The 23,445-nt window shown below is 40.4% G+C and overlaps 1 long non-coding RNA gene across 1 annotated transcript in view; it reads right to left on the bottom strand.

Annotated features, from left to right (window-relative positions):
* Positions 1-2,205: 2,205 nt before the first annotated feature.
* The window catches only part of LOC134175705 (uncharacterized), a 61,254-nt gene continuing 40,014 nt past the window's right edge, over positions 2,206-23,445 (bottom strand). Inside the window, exons 4-6 of the long non-coding RNA XR_009969114.1 lie at positions 15,411-15,509; positions 4,700-4,756; positions 2,206-2,297 (exon numbers count right to left, since the gene is read on the bottom strand). This is a non-coding gene — a long non-coding RNA (uncharacterized LOC134175705). The remainder of the gene's footprint in view (positions 2,298-4,699; positions 4,757-15,410; positions 15,510-23,445) is intronic.

Raw genomic sequence — 23,445 nt, 5'->3', positions numbered from 1 at the left:
AGATTTTCCCTTTGGCTATCTTATTAGTAGCAAATATCCAGCATTCCCTTTTCTGGTATACCATCAAAATATGAGTTTAATCCTGATCCTGGTTATTCTACAGTTCAGACTCATATATGCAAACTGGTCTTCTGTTAGAAACCTAAGCCTTACTTTTAGTTCATTATTTTTCAAAAGCAAGTAGCTCTCCCAGCTTATTTTCTGCTACCTAAGATCCTATCATTTGTTCATAAAGCTTATCTGTAAATACTGGTTATCTACTGATATTAACCCCAATTATAAAGTCTTGAAGATCTAAAAAAATAAAATTAGTCTGATTTTTTTTGTTCTTTCTGGTTAGTTCTTGAAAATACAACTTTGTAACCTTTACAGTAACCAAACCATGAAATTTACATCCAGAACTACTTACAATTTATTTTTCTTCTTGCAGGTGATTTCTTTTAATTTCTTTCAATTAAAATTTGTGGAGAACAGGAGAGGATGCAAACGGAAGGTGTGAACTCCTGCCCCTCCAGTCTTCTGGCCAGTTTAACACCAGCTCTGCCAAAGTGCAATTTTTCAAAATAATCTTTAAAATAAAAACTTTGCTTAGTTTCAGAACAAGAAGTTACAAGCACCAGAGGGCAGTTACCCTGCGGTCCTTGTCTGCCCATAAAGTACCACTCAGTATTACCAGATTTCTGCTACCTTGGTCCTGAACTCAGCCTTACGTTAGTTTCAAAGGTTCCTGTGTGCAAACTCCATGCCTCTGGTACCTACCACCTGTCTGCTACAAGCTTTCACCACAAAGCAATTAATTTTAGTTTAGACCCACCTACCCCCATAGCAATACTCTAGAAAGGTGCTTTAGTCCTTACTTTGCCTTGCAAGCTTTACATTAAAAAAAAGCATAATGCAGATAAGCAATCTGCGATCATATGATCACTAACCAGATTGTGGACACTGTATGCGTTTTCAAGAGCTAGAAACTGGTTGTTCTGCTCCAGCCTCCTGCTCCAAGTAGCACCAAACAGAGAAACACATTTGGAGGAAAGCAATAATCGGTTTCTGAATAAATAGCAGATGTTATCATTGCTGCCAAATCACTGTCCCTTACACAATACAGCAAGCCTGGGATCTAAATGTGGAGCTACTCTGAAAAGCTGTGCCTCTGCGTACCTGGCCTGTGGTGGTTCTCCCTCAATGCTACAAATGGTCTGCTGCTTTTCTGGAGGACTGAGATTCTAGTGTCATAAAAGCAACTGCTTCATCAGAGCTCAAGTATGGAAACATGTTTTCTTGCACAGAAAAGGATACATGGATTAGGTGTCAATTTTAAATAACTTAGCTTCCTATTTAAAATGGAGCTCTACTGTGAATCTGTCCTTGACAAAAACATTCATAAGCATGAGGAACCAACAAAACACTATAGCTGCTCGCCATCTTCAGGAGGCAATATTACAGTCAGGAAAGCCATTTGTATTCCTAAGTAAGTTTCTGAAAAGCTCGGGCAAGATGTTTTCAATGAGGTCTTTCAGCTTCCTAAACAAGTTTGGGGTCCCATAAAGAGAGGACTTTTTAACAACAAAAAATTCAAGTTGCCACTCTGATCCTCCAGTTCACTTGCCTAGATCAAGATGCATTATACAGCTATTTTATTGCTCTGGTAATTGAAAAAAGACTTTGAAATGGGAATACAGTGATCTGGTCTTAACGTGACTGGGATTTTCTTTAAGTGTTGATCTGGTTCTCTGTCTCTAAGGCCTGTTGGTCCAACAGAAATGTATTAATTCATGAAACACAGCAAATTTATAACCTTGGTTTGCTGAAATTTGGTGCTACATGTGGGGAAATCAATCTGAAGTTTAATCAGCTTTTCAGGTACCTAACTGACTAGTCTCTTAATTTTTTTGAGCACATGATAAACATGGGAGCAGTAGAGCCATCTGATTTTAATTACTTTTAATGTTTGTGAAATTTTTCTATTCCATCATTTTGGCACTCACTGATTAACAACTGTGAATAAACCACTGTCATCATTTTTGCTAATGTGGAAACAAAAAGGAATGCAGCAAAACAAATGTTAGTATAATAACTTCTTCTAGAATTCAACAGAAATCTGCTAAACAGTGGATCTATTTATCATTTTAGATAAAATTCAGAAGACCTGAAAATGTCTTCATATAAGATATAATTAAATATCTTCATATACAATGACAGTAACTGACCTCTGGGATGATGCCATATTAAGGCAGGCAAGATGATATATATGATGCAGGTAAGAAAGGTGTCTTTCATGTTGGAAATATTTCTTGATCCTTTTAGAAGTTCTGTAAGGTAGGGAAAAAGAAAAAAAGAAATCAACAATATTAAGAATTAATTGTGATTATTATAAACTGTCATCATTATAAACACTGCTATAAAATGTGAGCTTACTTAAAGGGATTTGCATATGTGGCTCAATGTTGTTTCATAATACTGTATAACACCTGATATTTAATTACTTGTAATTTCTATTCGCATGAATGACTTGAATTAGACACGGAAATAATACAACAACAAAAAATCCAAATGAAAAAAAACCCTATGGTTAAATTACAGTTTTCTACCATACTGGAATCCCTGTAGAGAGATTAAATGTTTAATATGCATCACTTTTATACATGTAAAGTTCAGGTATTAATTTGCAATTAATACATCAACTGTCATTAACGACTTTGAGTAGCAATTTTTGACTGCAGGCAATCTTGAATTTTTATATGTGTATGCTGGCAAATTCAGAGCTCCTTATTTTGCTTTTGTGTATGAATCCAGCAGCTCCCTTGCCTCCTGAAGGAAGAAAGTCTGACCAAAAAGAAATCAACAAAGCATTTTATTTCTAACAAAGCTATTTGATCTCTAAAATTCTTGAGTGACTTGAGGACCAGCTGTAAGCTAAGGCTCTGGAGCTGGGCTGCATTCTTAATGCAGGATCCACATTTTATACATAAATTACTGGTGTTGGTGACTCATTTACACCACCTTCAGCATTCTGCCTTCCACTTAGAGTGAGACTAATGCAACTGGTAGGAGTGTACAGAAGCAAGAGCAGGGCCATATGCTTGGTGGGCTGCTCAGCTCTGCACTGAAAGTAACTGATTACAGTACTGTGTGGGCTGCCATTTCTGTCCCGTATGTAACACTCACTGGGTAAGAAGTTATACTGAATAAAATTCTTGAAATAGCAAACTAATAGCCTGGTATATGTAAAATACTGTTTAAGAACAACAGATGTGACATCCTATGGCCATGACCCTCCACTATGCCTGCAGTTATGAAGAGCCTTTAGAACTTCCATGACTTGTTTACGCAGAATTTCTTGAACAGCCTGGTAAAAATATATCCCTGCTATGAAACAGAGGGATATAGAGGGCAAGCGCATCTTAACATTGACCTGGAACTTCTGGCCTCAGAATTTTTGAAGTTGTATTTTGTAGGCAGCATGTCATAAATGCTTGTAGCACCAATGGGTTTACATACATACAGCACTAGTTCTGCGGGTAATTGTGAGATTACTCATGTGCACTGTGTCTTTGGATGACTGGGATTTAAAGAGCAAATGCTTTCCTACCTGCTTTTTGGAATATTTATCCCTTCACCTTTGAATTGACACTGGCTCAAAGCCAGGTTGGATGGGGCTTTGAGCAACCTGGAATAGTGGAAGGTGTCCCTGCCCATGTGGGGGGGTTGGAACCAGATGATCTTAAGGTCCCTTCCAGCCCATACTGTTCTATGATTCCATGAATCCAAAATTATTATTTTGTTAAAGGGTTAACAAAATTCTCCCGCACTTAACTGAATTATTTTGTTTTCTGCAGTGACAGAACATATTTCTTGTTACTAGAAGATCCTCTGTTTTTTCATAATTTTGTCTTTCATGCACCTGAAAAGAGCATGGAGGTCAGGGCTCCTGGGAAATATGGAGTTAAAGTAATCCAGGCTGGTTGCCTTGAATAGGAAATCGCTTGCCCCAACAGTCAATTTGCCTAATTGATTAGAAGCCTGATTGCACCCCCGAAGGGCTTGATGCCCCGGGGGCATGGAGCTTCCAGGGCAGCTCCACAGGCGGGAGACTGCGGTGCTCCTGGACCCTGGCCTGAGGAATTTTCTCACTGTCCGGGTTCCGATGGGCGCTCCCGGTGCCCCTCAGCATCCCCCGATCCCACGGTCACCCCGCAGGCCGTCTGCGGTCCTGCGGGGGACGCTCAGCCCGTTGCTGCTTCAGCCTTTCCTGCTCCTTCACCTCTAGGGAGTGAGAACCAGGAGTGCCCGAAGGATGGGAGTCCAGCGGTCTGGGAAGCTTCCCCAAAGCCAGAACCAGCCGGAGCGGCTCCCCGGTTTCCTCAACAAAGTTGCCTGGTGAAGCCCAGTGGCAGGAAACAGTTTACAGCACAGTAACTCGGCCCCTTGTCTGAGCTTTTCCAGCTTGGCTTCAGTAGGATTACCATGATGAAGACCAGCACTTTTTTTTTTTTTTTACTTCCACTTTTGCCCCTTCAAGTCCCTACTTGATCTTGACTTATCTGAATTTCATTCTGGTACTTTGACACTTTGGCTGTTCTCCCAGACAGATGTAATTACAAGAGTTCAAATAAACCCTTTTTGTTGTTATTGGGGCAGGGGATGAGGGAGTGAGGAGAAAAGCAGAGAGCTGCTCTAAAGTTTTGCTGGGAGAACTCACCTCCTCCCAAGGCTCTTCAGGTCTTCTCTGCAATTTACAGGGCCCAGAAAGTGGCAGCTGTAGGACATGATCCAACATTCAGGTTTAGTGTGAAACAGAAATAGCAAAGAGTGAACCCAACAGGATAAATAGGAATTGCAGACTGCCAACTGCGTTTCAGCACCTTCCAATGAGACCCCATCATTCTTACCTTGAGAAAGAATTTGACATTTTAAAATGAGAAACAAAACCCATGTGAATGCTCATTGAAAGCATTACACAGTGAAACAGCACAGTGGCTTGCAGTCTACTTCAGCACTCATTCAGTTCTGATGTGAAGAAAAACACCTTTTATTTCACCCTTCTCCATCTTCACCACATGCTGGAATTCCTGGACAGTCTCCAAACCAAATACAACCTGCTCTCCTTACCTTGTGGGACTTAGGGACATCCCTGTTGCCAGGGCTGCAAGGTACCAAAAGGATAACAAATACATTTCTGTGTTTATGAAAAGTAGTCTCTCTCATCCACACATTACAGAACTCAGTTCTAGTTTCCTGAGAGTGGAAAGCAAGTTACAACTCCAGTTATGGTTCACCTGGGAATAGCTTATAGAGATTCTCCTTTATGTCAGCATAAAAAAGGGCAGTCAGCTGGTGAAGGCAACACAGGCATAACCCAGTCTCTAGAGCAGTGTAAAAAGAAAAACTATGGCAGGGTTTAGACTTTCACTCTGACGACATTCGCAAACCACCTGGAACAAAGATGCGTGGGAAAAGTGAGGCCAGCCTCAAGAGAAGAATTATTTCTGTTATCTTCAATTTGATACTTAGATTTGTCACTAGACATGCTACTACATTATTAGGAAGTGGAGCTGTATTTCTACAAGGAAGACTGATCTTGTTGCTTTTTATTCTATTACTTCCCAACCCTTTTTTTCTAGTCCTTAAGTACTTGTACATCCACACACTTCACTGTTGCAGTTCCTGATTTAGTATTCTGAGAACCGCTATTAGAACCACTACGCAGATCTTTAATCCTTTTGACAAGATATATTTATATTCCTCCTGTATTAAACAGAGTCCGTAATGCATTATGCAGTGACCTGGATGACAGAGTAGTGGATGCATCTATTAAATCTGTGACAACACCAAGTGGGAACAGGGTACCAGGGAGCTGGACTTAGAATAGAAAGTGATCTTGACAAATAGGAAGCATGGTCTGAAGAAGCAGCAGGCTGTCCAGCAGAGACAATGCAAGACAGTGCACATAGGCAAGAATAATCTGCTGCATGAAGACGGGCTGTAAAACATTTAGTTAGAGAGTAAGCTCTACAGAGATGAGAGCCGAGTGGCTACTGAGGGTTGCAAGATTAGCAAACCCAAACACTGCAAGAGGAACTATGAGCACAGCTCTGGCCTGGAAATCATAAAACATTAATAAATCAGTTCTATGCCGCATTACAGCTTCAAGGGGAGTACTGCATCCAGTTGTCTGTGAGGCGCTTCGAGAGGGACACCAACCAGTTGAAGAGAACAATAAGGATGAACAGAGGTCTAGAAAATGCAATTAATTAAAATGACATTAGCTTAAAAAGGAAAGATTGAAGTTACTATTGTCTGCAATAGTGGGAAAGAATTTTTTTTTTTTCTATTTATTTAGTTATCCCATAGGAAAAAACACAAATTGTATCGGGCTTAAGTTGCAGGAAGAAGGTTAAGGTTCCAGACTGAGAAATATGTTTTAATGGTAAGAACAAGGGGGGCTCTGGACCAAGTTTGACAGGGAGAGAAGGTCCCTGAGAAGCTGTCAGACAAATATCTCTCAGCGATGAGTTGGTATTATCTGAAGCTGTGTTGTGCAGGGGAGCAAATTAGATTATATTTTCTTTAGAAGAACTTTCCAGTTCTGCAGTTCCAGTAACCAGTAATCGTAAAAAAATTAGCGGTTAATATAATTTTTCAAGATCCTCATCCTTTCAAAAGATGTGCTGGTTTTGATAAAGTTTTCATAAAATAAAACAAAAAACTTATGAGCTAAGCTGTCAGTTCTACCATCCTCTACAAAAACCTGGTATGTATTCATCTTATTTTATTATGGTATGATATCATGAAACATTTATTGTCTTGTGCTTAACAATGTAAGAACTGCAACAACCCATAAGTACTGGACAGGCCTTTTTAAATAGTCTACAGAAATTACTTCTGAAACATCATAAAGTCTATATACAGTACCTGATCTTAAAAAATAAAATCAACACTCCTACACTGGGAGATGTATCACCTAGAGAGAGCCATCTGCCTGCATGCTCTCTGGTATGCTTTTTTGTTAATTATGTCTGAAAACAGCGAAAGCAAAGACCAAGAAATGACAGGCAGAGTTATTATACCAGAGTATATACTAGAGTATTAAAAATAGATTCTGTAAAAATAAATAAAACAATAGCTTAAACTAAATTAAATAAATGTTTCTTTATCTTTGGACTAAATCTTGTATTTCCACTACAATTCAGAAACTCGAGTTATATTTTTTTTTTTAATTTTCTGTTTAAAAAAATAGTACGAAAAACATCACAAGAAAAGAATGGTTCCAAAATATATTTTAAATTATACAAGCCAGCTGTGTATAACACGATACACAGCTTGGTGCACTCTTTTGCCTTTTTTTGAACATTTTAAAACACACCAGCACGCTGCACCAGATTCAGCTCCTGTATGAGGAAAAAGCATTTCTACCTGGATTCAGTGGATTTATTCTCATATTCATTGTTACTCACTCTTTCTTCCTTTCTTTCAAACAGAAACCGGACTCAGACCTATTGCACTTACAAATCACAATGAAATTTTACATCATTGCTATTATTCCCTTGGACTTTACTGTGAGATCACTCTGCGCTTTACAGCAGTAGATAATTTTGTTGATTTTTTCCTCTCCCTGCAGTCTGAAGGATTTTTTGAGTCTCCAAATGAATTTTCCCAGGCATGAGCAATACCCACTGAATGTATTTAGGATTTGACTGTATTATATGTTAATCACCTCATAGAAATTCTCAGCCTGGTGAATAGCTCAGTTCAGTTCTGAGTATCAATGTTACATTTATTATTAAAATTATAAGTTAGGACATACTTTGCATGTTCTTTCTTAGGGGATTTGTAGCACTTCAAAATATGTTTGGTTTCCTTTTTTTTTCCAGTTGTGTGCTTCCATTTAAAGAATGCCTTTGCCAAATTTGCAGCAGCAGAATCTGAAAACATTATGAGTGTTTAGGTCTCTTAACACCTACGATGAAATATCACAAACGCTGCATAGGCAAGAAGACACAATTTGAATCCCCCTTACAATACACACCTTTTTTATTATCAATAATTACACTTCCTTCTGTGGGCACAGATGGATTTCCTTACCCTTAAAGCACGTTTCAGTGTACGCCTAAGATGTACAAGGAGTACATCTTAGGAAAAACACTCCCATGTATAAGGATCTGACCATAGGCTATTAACATCAACGTATGTATATGTGATTTACAATTTTGTAGGTTAAATTTATGTAGATCCTACATGGATGACAACCATAGCTTGTATTTTCTCTCTGAACACACTTTAACATGCATAGAGAGTACAACGAACATCTTAGTGCAAAGTGAAATTTAGGCGTCTTGAGGGCATAGGAAAGTTTGGTTCCTACAGAGGCTGCAATTCCTCTACAGGATCCCTCCAATTTGGCTTTTAGCTACAGGAAAGCAAATCAGACACAACCTCCTGGTGTTTGCATGGATATTGACCAAAAGTTAACACTAGATACATGTATAAAAAAACTTCTGCCTGTGTACCCTGGAGGTGTGTCCTGGTTGCCATGGGAATGGTAATCATGAATTTCCTGGCCAAAGTGTGATCAAAATCCTAACTTTCAACACTGCATTAATGTTGTTTTTCACACTTGCAAGATACAGATTTTAGCTGTAGTTCAGACGTTCCCCAACAGAATAAACTCTTTCCCTGATATTGTGCTAGGATGTTAAACTTAACAAAAAAACCCCCACCAAACAAAAAACCACAAACAAAACCCAAACTAAACAAAAAAAAAAAAACAAAAAACAACAAAATCAAATAAAAAACAAACCAAATGAGAAAAAAAGGTTAAAAAAGTAATAGTCACATGCAGATAAGCCTTTATATTATAACCACCAGCATTTCCAGCAAACCCCCTCCAGTTTCCATTCAAGCTGGTGGCTCAATGTACCTGAGACAGCTAATTAAAAAAGGAAGTGGTCAAAGTCATGCCTTTTTTTTGTAAACTTCAAAGGTGATCCCTCTCCTTCCTCCTCTTTACATTTTACTGTCTGGCTTTCTGCCCATCCTGCAGCTGTTAGCCGAGCCTGTGTTTCATGGCGTCAAACCTGCCTCCTCACGGTCCATAAAGTTACAGCAGCGATCGTGATACGCAGGTGTGGAAAAGCCAGAAGTGCAAGATGGGCCCGTTAATGATTTTTCTGGCACCCCATGCTGAGCTGCTGGGAAAAGAGAGAGCAGCTCCAAGAAGGCAAGGGACTCTTTGTTTGCAGAGGTATTTGAGATCGTATTACTTCTCCCACAACAAAGGTGTTGGGTTTTCACTTTAAGGGCTGTTTACAGAAATGATCCACCTTTTATACAGCTTTTAAAAAATGCTTTGAGGCTTTAATTGGACACAGGATTTGTGTCACACCAGTATGAAAACTCTTACTTTTCATTTAAGCCCCCATTAAATCATTCCATGATCTTACTCATTGATAAGCAGCCAGCTCCCATTATGTGGACTTAACGAGGAAAATAAAAAATCAAATCAGTAGGGGTACATTTATGTCATAAATTCTAATCTGGGAATTTCTGCATCCATTTACCTTTGGGCAATGAAGGCAACGAAGGCAGAGGAGACCAACTGCTAAAAATATTGGTGTTCTTGAAATAACTGAACAGTGTCATAGCTAATATCTAAAACAGTTTATAGAAGTCACTTAGAGGCCTGCTTCACTTTAAACATTGCTGCTCAAGCTGTGATCTGAACTGTGTCCAAAGAACAACTTTAAACAACTCGAGGTCAAGACTTTTAGAAATGGGTGCCTGATACTAACAGCCTGCAGAAACCACTTTCTGGACACACAAGTGACACATCATATTCTCTGCCACTCAGAATCAATGGGTCTTAAATCATCCAAACACCAAGGCATAGCCCAAATTTCACAAAATACTTAGTGTCCACCTTCAACCAGTGTCCCTATATCCAAGTAGGAGAGAGCCTGAACAGTTGCATTTGGGCTTTAAACTCTGTCCTTGAGTCCCTAGTTAGGTGTGGGACACTAGTACTTCTGCAATCTCTAGGTCCTAGGCTGCCTAGCATCCCAATCTTTAGGCATCTGTATTTTAACCCTGCCCCTTTGCATCGGTATTTTAAAGCTGGGCGGTATTTTGATGCTAACAAAGAGCAGACAAGGACTGAGAGCAGCAGTTAGTGAGGAACATGTTGTAAGGAGATGGGAGGTTTAAGAGGAGCTGCTGAGGCAGAAATGTGCTGGCTGCGCTGTCATCTCAGCTGTTCATCCATACATCACTTCCTTAAATGTTCAGCAAAGTAGGGATTTGTCTGCACATAATCTGTAAGACAGTTACAACTTCTATTGCTACAACTCCTACAGATACAAAGGTGCTGGGGCTCAGAGCTCAAAGATGGAAGTTTAGTTCTGGAACTGCATATCCATCTAGACCTACATGATGGATATGCCCCCTCTGGCAAGCAGTGGTAGATGAATTTCAGGCTCCTGACCTGCTCACATATTTTTTCCTAATACTGTATTTCCCCAGACTACCATTTCTGATGCAGTAATTCCTAGAAACTGAAACCTGAAGAAAAGCAGTGCCAACTATAAATTAGCTGGAAACAAGGAGCATCATGCTTCTGCTGCTGCTTCAGCATTGGGTTGTCTTACTGAGTGGCATCTGAAGCTTTGAGATACCAGGATATCTCTTTCAGAAAGGCCAGTGGGAACCAGAATGGACCTCATCATCTGCAACAGTGAAGAATGCAGAGTGGTTTTCTCCATGCCTGCAGCTACAACTTGCTCAGAACTGGCATGGCATAACTTTGCTGACAAATGGATAAGTTGCCTTTTCTGAGCACATTAGGGAATGATGTGCATGTGTTTCATGATGCTCCTAAGATCAGTTCTGACAACAGAATTTCAAGGGGTCTTGGTACACATAAGACAATGTCTTTCCTCTTTTCCAGTAACTGCTGTGATAACTGTGACAGTATCTTCAGCATAGAAATATAACACAAACTGATCATCCCAGGACTGCAAAAAGATAGCCTGTATCCAAAAAAAAAAAAAAAAAAAAGCAACCAAAGCTCAAAAACCTAATTCAGGAATAGAACTCTTAACAGCATCCACATACAGCAGGGAAATTGATATAGAGAAGGTAGCAACTCTATTTTTGTAGAAATGTATTTCACAGTTGTCAAAGGAAGAGTAAGGTGAGCTCATGAATAACTGCTTTTGCTTGACCCTTTGACCACCAGACTAATCTTTCGCTATACATCCTGCAGCAGTCTGTAATAACTTCCCCATCTTGTTTCAGCAGATATATTTTAACAGCAAAGCACAAGGAACAAAATCTTCTATTAAACTCAACAAATCTCAATAGCCTTTGTGCTTCACCCACAAGCCACAACCTAAATTACATGAATTGGCCTTTCTCAATATGTTTGCAGTGTCCCAAAATGTCTTCCCAATTGTATGAAAACTACATCAGTTTTTCAAGGAAGAAGCTCTGACCTTGCAGCTCTGGAGGGCTATGAGCCAGTCCTCTGTGCTCTCACAAGGAAATAAGTTTATAAAAAAGCATGTTACAAACTGAAAAGCTAAAGGAGACTGGGCATGGTGGGTGTGCGCTGCAGAACACTATGGTAAATTATCAGCTCTGCTACGGAACTCCTCAATGACCGCATGCATGTTATACAGTCTTTTTGCACTGCCACTCCTTTCTCTGGTGGTGGTGGCAGCACAACCCCCATCTCACAACGAAAGGCTGGAACAAAACAAGTGAACAAAACAATCAAACAAAGCAATCTTAAGGGTTGTGAGGTACTGAAATACAAAAACAATAGAGACAAGATTTATCTCAAACTGATTTTTAGGTTCTGCGTTTCTTCAGACTTCTGTAGGATTCTTCATTCTGAGATTCCCAACCTTTTTTTATGGATGCTGCTAGCAACAGTGAGTGCTACATACAGCATCCTGATTTTTGCTGCATTGAAAATCCCCTTTGAAAGGCCTCAAATCACAGTTTAGTAAAGCCAGCTATAAACCTGAGTAAAGCATCTCGCCTCCAGGCGTGATCACCTGTTCTTCACGGGCAATTAAGGACTGTGTCTGGGTTCAGCTGCTGAGCATCCAACTGGGACTGTGCTCTGGGATTTTCTCTGGCAGCCTCAGCTCTGCCTTCCCCAGCACAGCTGCGGTAGGGGTAACTGCAGCTCCTGGCCACATGCTACACGGAGATGACTTGTATGCCACAAGTGACACGTACCACACCAGGGCTTTACCATGCTTGACTAAATCCTTTAGGCTACTTCTAATACATAACAGTTCTCAACACTGCACACTGGCAAAATAGCTTTTACAGACTGCTGTTATTATCTCTGCTCTGTATCAGTGGAGTTGTGGGATATATTTTGATTTAAACAAGTACCTTTGTGATATCAAACTCCAGTTTCTGCCAGCTTATTTGTCCAACATTTAATGTTATATGTTCCTTAGTTTGAAATCATAGGCTTTAACCCCAAGACTGAATGAGGTACACATGTCGTGCAATGTTCAGTCTCCTACTTGAACAGGGGTACAGCATTAGGCTTGCAGGGCTATCCTGCTTCTTACAACCCTGCTAGCTTACTCAGAGAGTAAGATGTTTCTAGTGCACCTTGATTTTCCCAGACTTGTTTGCCAGATTTTTCAATTAGAAATATTTGGGGTTTGTGATTTTCCTTGAATTCTGTTTGGCCAGCTTATAGCAATGGAAACAAGTACAAGTTATAGCCATGTCTATGTGCTTTTATTTTTAAGCTGAAATACTGTTTTCAAACTGTAACAATTTCAAAACTATTGAAACGCTGAAAGTTTGTGAAATTTAAACCCAATTCTGAAAACCAGTGGAGTTCAAACATTTATTTCCTATTTCTTATTTTTTCCCATTTTCAGTCATTTCTAATCAAAGAAATGCTAAAGAACATTTAAACTTGATAAATCCATGCTAATATGACAAGGGCTAAGCCTTGTCTGATCTGGCAACCAAGGAGAAGGTGGGAGGAAATCTGAGGGAACAGCCGGAGTGAGAAGTGAAACTGCAAGACCGTGAGATGGTGATCAAAGGGAACAAGGACTCCCAGGCACAGTGAGAAAAAGCATTACTGTCCTGGAGAGATGAATGAAAAAAAATCTGTAAAAACACAGGGTCCTCTTTGTCGGGCTTTTCCCCCAGCACTGTTCGGAAGAGTTGATTTTTAACTGTTACCTTAGTTCAATTCAGACAGTTTCATTTGCTTCCTTCAGTTTGCCTTATCTCAAATAATGCCCCAAGCTCTAGAGTGCATTTCAGTGTACACTGGGTGTAAATACAACAGCACATATGACCCCATTTTAGTGACTATCCAGCCAACTGGATGCCCAAAGATTAACAAGCTGATGTTTGAAAAATTTTTCATCTATGAACCTTGAAAGGCAAACACTACAGCACCATGTTATTAAGAAAAAAAATCAACCAGACGAGATTTTATTGCTGTTGTCAACAACAGTCCCTAAAACCACCTTTCAAACCAGCGGATCATTGTGTTTTAAAGCATAATTAGTGCTGGTAATTTTTCTCTTAGTTAAAAAAAATCCCAATACAAACCCAAACCACTTTTCTCTATTGCAACAGTAAAAGTTTGGGGTTTTTTTTTGAGTCATTTTCTACTGTAAGTTGGAGCATAAAAATTCTTCAGGTATGGCATAGATAGATACCAAAGCGACAAGATGGAAGCCATGTAAATTAAAAACAAACACACACAGAGAAAAAATCCAAACACAAAAACCTTGCAAGCCCCCAAAACCAAACCAGCAGAACAGCCTGCTCCTTAATTCTGAAGTGCTGACATTGGCTGTTTTTTGCAGCTGCCACACCTCCGTGCTGTCCCATAGCTCTCATTCATATATTTTTTTTCTTGTGCTGAATGGAGTAGAGACACAGTTTCTGAGCACATACAATATTTCAGGTGATAGAACAAGATCATGGTGGGAAAGGGGGGGAAGGAGCGCTCTTCAGTAAAGCATTAGAAGGCATTTTGGAAGACTTCATCACTTCCAGCTAAAGCTTAAATTCAAATGCCTTAAGATCCTATTTCCTTTTCTGCTCCTGATTAAGTTAGCCACCTGCTTCTATGAGTAGCAACCATGGTTTGTGTATAGTAGTTTCTATGTAGCAATAATTGTTTTTAATGTTCAAGAAGGAGCTGTACCTCTCAAGCTGGTCCAGAGATAGGCACACAGAAAAAGAATCAGTGAAGGGAAAGAAATAACTTGTACAGGGCTTCAAGATCCACTCCAATCAGGGCAGTGGTTGGTCTATTATGATGACTGTGGTCTGAGCACTCTGGAGGAGCTCAGAGAACTTGTGCAATGCTTAGGCAGCAACATACAGGAGCCAGTGGAGAAGAAAATCGATGAGGATAGTTGGAAAGCAAGGCAATATGAGGTACTGCAATGGAGAAGAAAAGATTTAAGGAGCTTTGAAGATAAGAAAAGCTGGGGGTTCAGTGACAGATCCTTCCATGGGAGCAGCACAAATATTGGCTGAGAAATTATTTTAGCTCTTATGCCTGAAGAGTGGAAGTATCTGTCCTGGAGCAGAGAGAGGGCTAAACATTATTCTGTTATCAAGGTGGGACTAAGTATAGGCCTGAACACTGTCCTGTGCAACAAAGATATGTCATTCAGACAGAGATCTTCCAGTATCTACCAACTGCAGGGAAAAAAGCAATTAAAAAATGTACAGTTTCATCCTCAGCAGTGAAGAAGGAGGACAACCACGCTTGTTTAAAGCCAGTATATGTGTAACATTTAGGACTAGTGATATAATAATGTATTTTTTATTGAGAGCATCAAAATGGGGAATTTCTCTGGAAAGCCTGGAGGAGGGGGAGCAGTATAGTCACTGCTTGAAATTCCTCTCTATGTGCAAAGCACAGGCAAGACCTTCACAACTGAAGTGGTACATTAGCCTCATGTTGTGCAAGACTGAACTACTCCTCTGCACCTTATAGACATATGAATAAATTATGATTAAAGCCAAAAGATATGCCTTGAATGACTTTTTGAGATTATTTTTTATTATTTAAAAAAGACACAGAGATGTATTGAAATTAGAATAAAAGGATGATTATAACATAACTGCCTCTTCAACAGGCAGGAATTGACAAGTCACAAATATTTTCCTGTTTAGTCAGATAACTTTTTAAGAAACAAAATCAGCTCTCAAGTGCTCTGAAGCCAAGCATAACCAAACCACCCACTGACTTATGAGTAACTATAGAACTGGCTACCAAGTGCAACTCCGGTAAGGTCACTGGAAAAAACTGCTGACAAGCATGACCTTTATAACACTCAGCTAAATAATTATAGAGCAAAATTCAGCAGAAAGGACCCAGCCAGGATTTTCACACTTACCTTAGGAAATATTTGCTCAGTTTCTTTTTGGGGCTTTGTGTGCTCATGACAAGGAGGCGAACATTGGCAGCATGCCGACCGCTGTGCTCTGGCTGGGCACTGTGGGCAGAAGAAAGCAAGCAGTCAGAAGGATGCGTTTTCTAAATGGGACAGTCAACTCATGATGGTTCATTTGCCCCTTGATGTGCCATCCTAAAATGTATCTTCATGGGGGAAAAAGTAACTTAACAAGCAGGACTGGTTTAGAGATTATATTTTCCTTATTCAAGCCAATCTCCATTTCTTTGAAAGAAAATGAAGGAAACTTCTGAACAGGACCACGTTCTGGGATTTTTCCATATTTCACTCTTTTTACCCTACATATGTTCTTTCTATTGGACTGTATTCTACTCTCATTTACCTTCAGTGGAAGTAGAGTAATTGTCCTACTGTCAGTGAAATCTGTCCAGTTTTACATGGCCATAGCTGAAGTAGCCCTCCCATGATCTCTCTCAGCCAACATGAGTAGAAGTTACTGGCCAAAGGAGGCGCTGATCCCTCCTTCTATTGCTTGCACAGCTATGTAGTAAGTTGTATCAGATAACCAGCTCAAAACTAACCTGAAAAAAATTAGGGTGCAGAGAGGGGAGATGATTTTCCTTCAGGCCAGCACCAAGGTCTGATTCTCAGCACAGGTGGCCTGAATTCCAAAAGGAACACAAGCAGAGAAGAGCTGGAGGTGACACCTTCGCTTTACACAGCACACTCATATCAATCCAACATTCTAGTGAAACTACACTCCTGGTCTAGTTCACAATTAGGGGAGGCAAACCAGGAGAAGAATAAAGAAATACTGAAAATGTTAAAAAAGGATTATTTTTTCATTTTGTTTGAGCTCTCTGTACTGGCTCACTTTGGTGTCAGACAAGTACTAGCAAGAGACCAAGGACAGGAAGGGGAGGGGAGCAGGACTTGGCAGCAATAGCTGTTGTATCAGCTTAGCTGTAGCACCAACCCATCACTTAGAGCATGTGCAGTAAGCTGATTGTTAACAACAGCAAAACCTCAAAGCTGTTGAAATGACTTTTTTTCTTTCCTTACCAGCTAGAAAATTACAGTGGTTCTTTCTGACATCTTTCACAAAAGGTGGGTATACATGAAGGTACAAGATCTGACTCAGAGACCAAGAACTGAAACAGTAGGTCTTGGAAACAGAGATTTAAAGCCTTTTTCAGGCCACCTTACCCCTCTTTCGATAGAAAAAGGGGGAGATAGAGAGGACCCTAATAATCTCTGCACAAAGGCCATTCTGATGAAATCTTAAACACAGTGTTTTTTCTCCAAGTGGCTGTTACCTTTCATGAGACCTACAGCAGAGCAATTGCACTGGTTCATTCTTTGTTCTCATAGCTTCCTCTATCTGCTTCAAATCACTGTTGATCAAGTGCCTGCTACCTGCAGGTCTCGGGAGCGGTGTACAAGAAACCCTATGCTGGTGTTCCAGAAATGTCTGGATCTGGCTGTGCTGGAAGGAGTGTAAGGTAATTTGCACGTTTTCACTTCTAGGCATGAACTGCAGTTGCAAAGGTTCATGACTGAGGCAGCAAAGGAAACCTCAGCCATGAGGCAGATTTGATTTGGATCAGTTGATGGAAAGTATCAGGCAAAAGTTTGTGTCAATACGTCCAACTATTTACAGACTCTTAGATGAAAAAGCTTATTCCAATGACTTCTTGAATAATAACATGATGAATGGAGTCAGCAGCTGCAACAACGGTGTGGATGCAGTGCACTTAGATTTTGTAATGGGTCTGATTTAAAATTTCCTGTGAAATTCTGCACTTTCTAGCGGGCAGATTTAGAATAACTAGACAGGCCAAGTTCAACCAGAAAAGATCCTGAGCAACATGGTCTCGATCTGAAGCTGGAGCAGAAGTTGGATTAGAAACCTCCAGAAGTCCCTTTTAACCACTACCTTTTTAATGCTTCTAAGCCCACATAGCTGTAGATTTGCTCCAGTCACTTTAACAGAGATACCCCACTTCACTTAAGTACTTTACCAAGAGCACTTACAAATGATAACAGCTGAGGTCATTACCAAAACCAAATGCCTCTCTGGACTACCTGCTTTGGCCAAACACCCAGTCACTGCCCTGTCAGTGTGACAGCTGGGTGAAGTACAACGGACTCTTGAACAGGAGACAGGGTCAAAATCAGTTAGGCCCTCTTTGCCTCAAGACGTAATAAATAAAGACAGGATTAGATGAAGAGCTGTCAGGGAGAAAACACACTCTAAAGTCTGATTATTGCTCTTCAAACTACAGAATTATTTGTCTTTACCTGGAGAAGAGTTTGTGTGCCTCTGAGACCATCTCCTCTTTCCAGCTGGCCTAATTAAAAAAACATACAGGCAATCTTGTCTGTGTCCTGACCATACAGAGCAGCACAAGGTGCGACTGAGAGGGAAAGTAACTACAAACATCCCAGCTACGGCAGGCAGATTAAGCAGGAGGCCAGCTGAGCAAAGAGAGAAAGCAGCAGACCAGCCTCCTGGACCCAGTGCCAGAGGTTAGCTATATAATGTACTTTGCAAACAACAGAAGTCCTTGTAGTTCTCTTCCTGCTGAAACCTCTTGCAGCCTGCAAACAAGAGTTAAAGCAAAGAAGAAGAGTAATTTCCAGTAACCTTCACAAGCGTGTGCATCCCATAGTTTTTTGTCTGTTGCACACAGCCTTAACTTCAAGACTTTCATTGCTTTAACTGGGTGTGTTCATTTTGACAAAACAGAAGGTAAGGAGAAGTCTCAGAGAGAAGACTTTCATTATAGCTCCACTTGTTTTTGTTAACGTAGTAAACATGGGAGCATTGCTTTAATTTCAGTCATGTGAAAAAGTAAAAAGTAAAATCTTGTCTCAGTGCATAACTATTATGTCCTTAAAAAATTGCTAAGAACTTGTAAGATAAGTAACAGTTGCATTTCCTGCATGCAGGAAACAAGGGGAAAAAGAAGACATCTGAAGAAGGAAAGGATCAAACATTCTATCTAGCTTCCTGACAAAGAGGAGGATGAGTGAGAATTGATTTTTATGCTGCTTGCTGCATGGTCCTGCAAGTCAATGCAGATCCCTACTACTTCTTGCTTCAGATCTGTTTCAGGAGAGATTTTGCACCCAGCAGGCAAAGTGTGCCAGCACTGGAGTGAGCAGTGTTATCGGGTGTCAGCTGCAGCACTCTGATACATCCTTGAGAACTAGCACATCATTAGGGATACTTTCACAATGGAATGTGTGGGTCCTAGGTCCATATGTCAGACAAAATGGAGGATGCTTTTAAGGAGAAATTAAAAAAACTAAAACAAAACCTTACTACAAATAACTTTTAGCAACTGTTCCTGTAAGTGCTGCTTTTACATTTGATTTCAGCACTATTACTGAGATACTCAAAAAGCATTTTGATAAAGTGACTCTGTATGCTCTTCTGGTTAAAAAAAGAAAGAAAAAACTCCAAAACCAATCAATCAAAAACCCCACCACAAGATGTAGCTGTTTGTTTGAAAAGTGGTCTGGAAAAGAAATTAACATGGAAAATTTTGTAATGCAACACGGTGTATTAGAGTTATAAAGTCTGATGCTCTCATCTTTGCACCTTGGGCAGTCATTGCCACCTCCCTGAATTAGCAGCAGTTTACACCTACTTGCACTGATATAAATGACAACACAAGAGCAAGGTGATAGGAAACAGGTCTACAACATATAGCCTCAGCCAAACAGACCTGCACCCCTTTCACAGAGCAAATACATTGCTCTATGTCTAAGCATATATTACAATAATACTAATAAACTATGTGGAATTACATACAACATAAACAACAATTTTATACACTAGACTTATAAGAGCTTTGTTAATGACTGATATTTCTACAAACAATAAAACACCCCTGTTTGCATATTGCATTCTAAGTACATTTTAAAATAAGTCAGGATTTGTTTTTTGGCACAGCTGAAGCAGGACCTGCTCCCACTGCAGCTATCTTCATGAAGAAAACACAAGTTCACCGCAATCAAGGAGGCATCACGGCTCCTGAAGACCACTTCCAATTCCTACAGGCAAGTACCTGTTACAGTGACTCAGCTTCAAGAGCACACCACTGTAAGATGAAATACCAGACTCCCTGACCACACTGGCATGTGGCCTCAGCTGTTACTCTTTGTAAACTACATGGCTGAATGACCCCAGGTTTTCTAAGAAGTGATGCTGTGGTTTGCTTTTTCACCTTGAGGTTGCTGAAAAGCATGAAGACCTATGGTGCTCTCCAGCCTTCCTTACCTGTGCTGCTAAAAACAAACTGACACAGGCCTCCCATTCTCCACAGCAGTCACCCCTCCTGCGGTGGCAAGAGACTGCCAATATCATATCCGAGACTCCCCCACTCATGGAAACATTTGTGGTTAACAACTCTAGATTTTTTTCCTGATTATCAAGTTTTATTCCAGACATAACTGGAAATACTTAATTTGAAATGAATTCCTAAGGACCCCTCTTACAGAATAGCTATTCAGATTATCTCCCTGTATTAGCCCTGCCTAAAGAAGCTTATTTCTTCACATTGCCAAGCATGTGAAAGGAAGCCCGCTGTTGGAAGAGTTACCTGTCTATTCACAATACCAGCTCCTTTGCACCAGTTGCCACATGGATTGCTTTCTATCCATAATCCACCTGCTTCATAACCAGCAAGCTAATACTGTGGGGCTCCCTTTGAGTACTTTTATTGAAGAACATTATGCTGTTAATGAAGAATAAAAGTGAAGTTCAAACCAAGGCCAAATCCATGCCCTGTCTCTGATATGGGAGGCAAGGGGAGGTCTTTGCTTCAGGCAACATCATTTCACTTTAGGATGAACCACCTGAAATGTTGTAAGCAAACAAAGATTTCTCACTCCCAATCCACAAACTCCATTTTTATAGATCTATCCTATACACATGCTTCTCTTGTTCAGAAATCATGTACAGTACCTGAACTTCATCCAAATTCTTTGGCATCTGCTGCTCCACATCTAACTCCGTTTGCTGCTAAGGTTATAGGTAACTATATAACACAGTGAAGTGAATATCAATACATGCAACTTCAGGTAGCAGAATTTCACTTGGCTGCTGTGTCTAGAGTTAAAACAGGAGCAGCTGGTGCTCAGGAGACCCGGGTTTGGGAGTTACGGGTATGAGTGGAAGGTGGACTGGAAAGGGAAGGAAGTTTGTTTACACACAACTGATGACAATGCCTTGCCTATCAGCGGCTGCTTCTCTGACACTTCTATAACAAAAAGTGAAAGAGTATTTGTGTGGGGATGGCAAAGCTGGTCATCAGAAAATGCAGTTCCTCAAAAGCTATTCCATGGCAAGAGGGGCAGCCTCTCCTCCTGTCCCTGCACCAAAGGGCTAGACCCTACCATCCACAGACCTCTTCCTCCTCCCATGGCAAGTGCATTTCAACGATGCCTAACCCTAACTATTCTACGATTCTATGATTCTGTGCCTGAAAGAAAACCCAAGAGCTTCTGCAGGACAAAAAGCGCTGGACATATGTAAAGTGGTATTGCCCTGGGAAAGGAAGGCTGCCTGAAGCATTAAGTGGAGAAGTTCAGGGATCTGTTTTGTTGTGATTAAAAACAGGTGTGGGAGGGAAGAGAGGGGAGCCACAGTCTTCACCCACTAATATTCAAGTACACCAGACAGACACATAAAACGCCAGGTCTCAGGCCTTCCTTGGTATGTAAATTTTGCCTCATGCCTCTGAAACCTAATATTGCTACTCACAATCATCACCTCTTCCTTGACCCGCTCTGGTTTCTGAACGCTGCATGCATTTCACTCAGTTTTGTCCCCTCCTCAGCTCTGTAACAGCCTGCACTATATTTCTACGTCCTGGCTCTCACCCTTCCTTGTCACCCTTTTTCTCTTCTAAAACTCATCTTGGCTTTGTCCCCCTGGTTTTGAAGTTATGTCTCTACCATAGGGTAGAGATGTACAATTTATTTTTAACAGGCAAACTCAAACACCCTTAAGTCTGATTTAGATTGCAAGGACCAAGCCCTGGGCACTTCTGGTGCTCCCCAGTTCTAACAAAGCTCTTTCTGTGTTACACTGCAGCCCAGCACATATATGGATTTCTCACTGCTCTCTAATGGCTCCTCATTCTCCTCTGCCTCTTGTCCCCTGTCTGTGAGAGCTCTTCAAAGCTCTATCCTGGGCCTCATCTTCTGTATCTTATCCTCAGGGAGCCTCCTCTCTTCATACTGATATAACTATTATCTCTAAGTAAATGGCTCACAAATCTACATCTGAATACCAAACTGATCTCCATCAGTTTAGCCCTACATATTTAATAACACTTTTGATCTGCTGCCCTGGAAGGATGACTATTTGTGTAATCCTAAACTTTGCAGTTATTACTGAACAGCTTGTATTTTTCCTTTTATGTTATTTCCTTTTCTCCATGCTGATGGCAGCAACATCCTTCTTATTTCAATAACTTTAATTCTTGACATGTCAACCTATCAATGCTGAATATTTTCTGCTTTTCAGGCCCTCCTCCACTATAAAACAAATAAATCCAGACAACATGATTGTCCACATTGCTCAGCTTGATCTACTCTAAATATTTCCCTTTTCAATTTGTCACTGCTCCTGTCTTTCTGGACCTGTGATGAACTGAATAATACATATGCATCACACTCCCAGGATCTTGTGCACTTAGCTACAGTAAGGTAATCAGTCCACAGCAACCTTAGTTACACTACAAATACAATGCATCAGCAATAGCAAAACCAGTTGCTCCCTAGCCTCTGTGACTTCCCTTCCCTTCCTGTTGAATTTTCAATTCCTGCACATTATCCTCAAATTCTATGCCAAGAGCTGGGTAAAAACTCTCTCTTTCTGGCTTCTCACAGCGCCCATGCTGAACATGCCCTCAAAGTGATACTTAAAAAAGGCAACTTGAACTTGCATTGAAATCTTTCCTTCACGTTGGTGCCTGATTTGGACTCCTGTTCCAAACACTAGTTTTCACAAACTTTTTCAGAGCCTTGAGATGAAACTGGCCAGCATGTTCAAAAGTAAGGACAGAAAGAGGGACAGATAGCAGAATTGCAAATCAACCTCATTTCCCTAGACTAAGAGTCAGAGTCAAGAAATCAAATCTTTAAGTACCCAAAAATCATGTAGATGAGGCCCTTAGTCATATGGTTTAGTGTGTGTCTTAGCAGTCCTGGTGCAATAGTTGGACTTGATGATCTTAAATGGCTTTTCCAACCTGGCTGATTCTATGATTGTATGATCATTGACTTGCATGTTTACACAATTTACTTCCTTTAGTTCCTCCTGTTTATTGCCAGTTAAAATAACTCCAGTGAGAGATTAATTACCTCCAGCAAGAAATAACAATTATCTTTAAACAGTTATCTTTATATTTCAGCTCTAACTATCCTTTGAGAGGCATGGAATGAAAGGAGGAATGAAACAAATGCCACTGATCCAGTAGCCACTTCAGAAAGCCAAGGCAGACCTACCTGTTCTCAGTGTTTTCACTACTTTCTTCACATACTGGACTACAAACCATTTCTTAGGGTCTGCTGATGCTCTGCAGACACCTCTAATCAAGCATGCCAAGGGAAGCTTTCTAACACAGAAGCTAAGTGGCATGAAGCATCTGGTACTTACGCTTATGCCAGGAAACTCTCTTAGCCTTCAAGCCAACGTGGCTGCATGCAAGCTGCTGATTGGCATCCATTCCTGGAGCACTCTCCACAGCAGAGTTGTCTGGCAAGTTCCAGTCTCCATGAATCTATAGATTAATGCACATGTGTTTACCTAAATGAAGATTACAGACTGCAGTTCTATGCCCAAGATGGATTTTGTAAAAACTCCAGCTTTCAACAGTTCAATATATGCAGTTCTGCTCAGACATAAACACTGTTCCAAGTATAAGTAACACCTGAAAATGGGATCCATTTTCTTCTTATTCAGCAAAGTATCATTCACTTCCAAAGTTTACTAGGCACA

This window comes from Pezoporus occidentalis, unplaced genomic scaffold, assembly GCF_034315485.1.
Source record: "Pezoporus occidentalis ecotype Australia unplaced genomic scaffold, CSIRO_AGI_Poc_V1 ctg7, whole genome shotgun sequence".
In the NCBI taxonomy this organism is placed as follows: Eukaryota; Metazoa; Chordata; class Aves; order Psittaciformes; family Psittacidae; genus Pezoporus; species Pezoporus occidentalis.
This window is presented reverse-complemented; position numbering and strand designations above follow the sequence as displayed.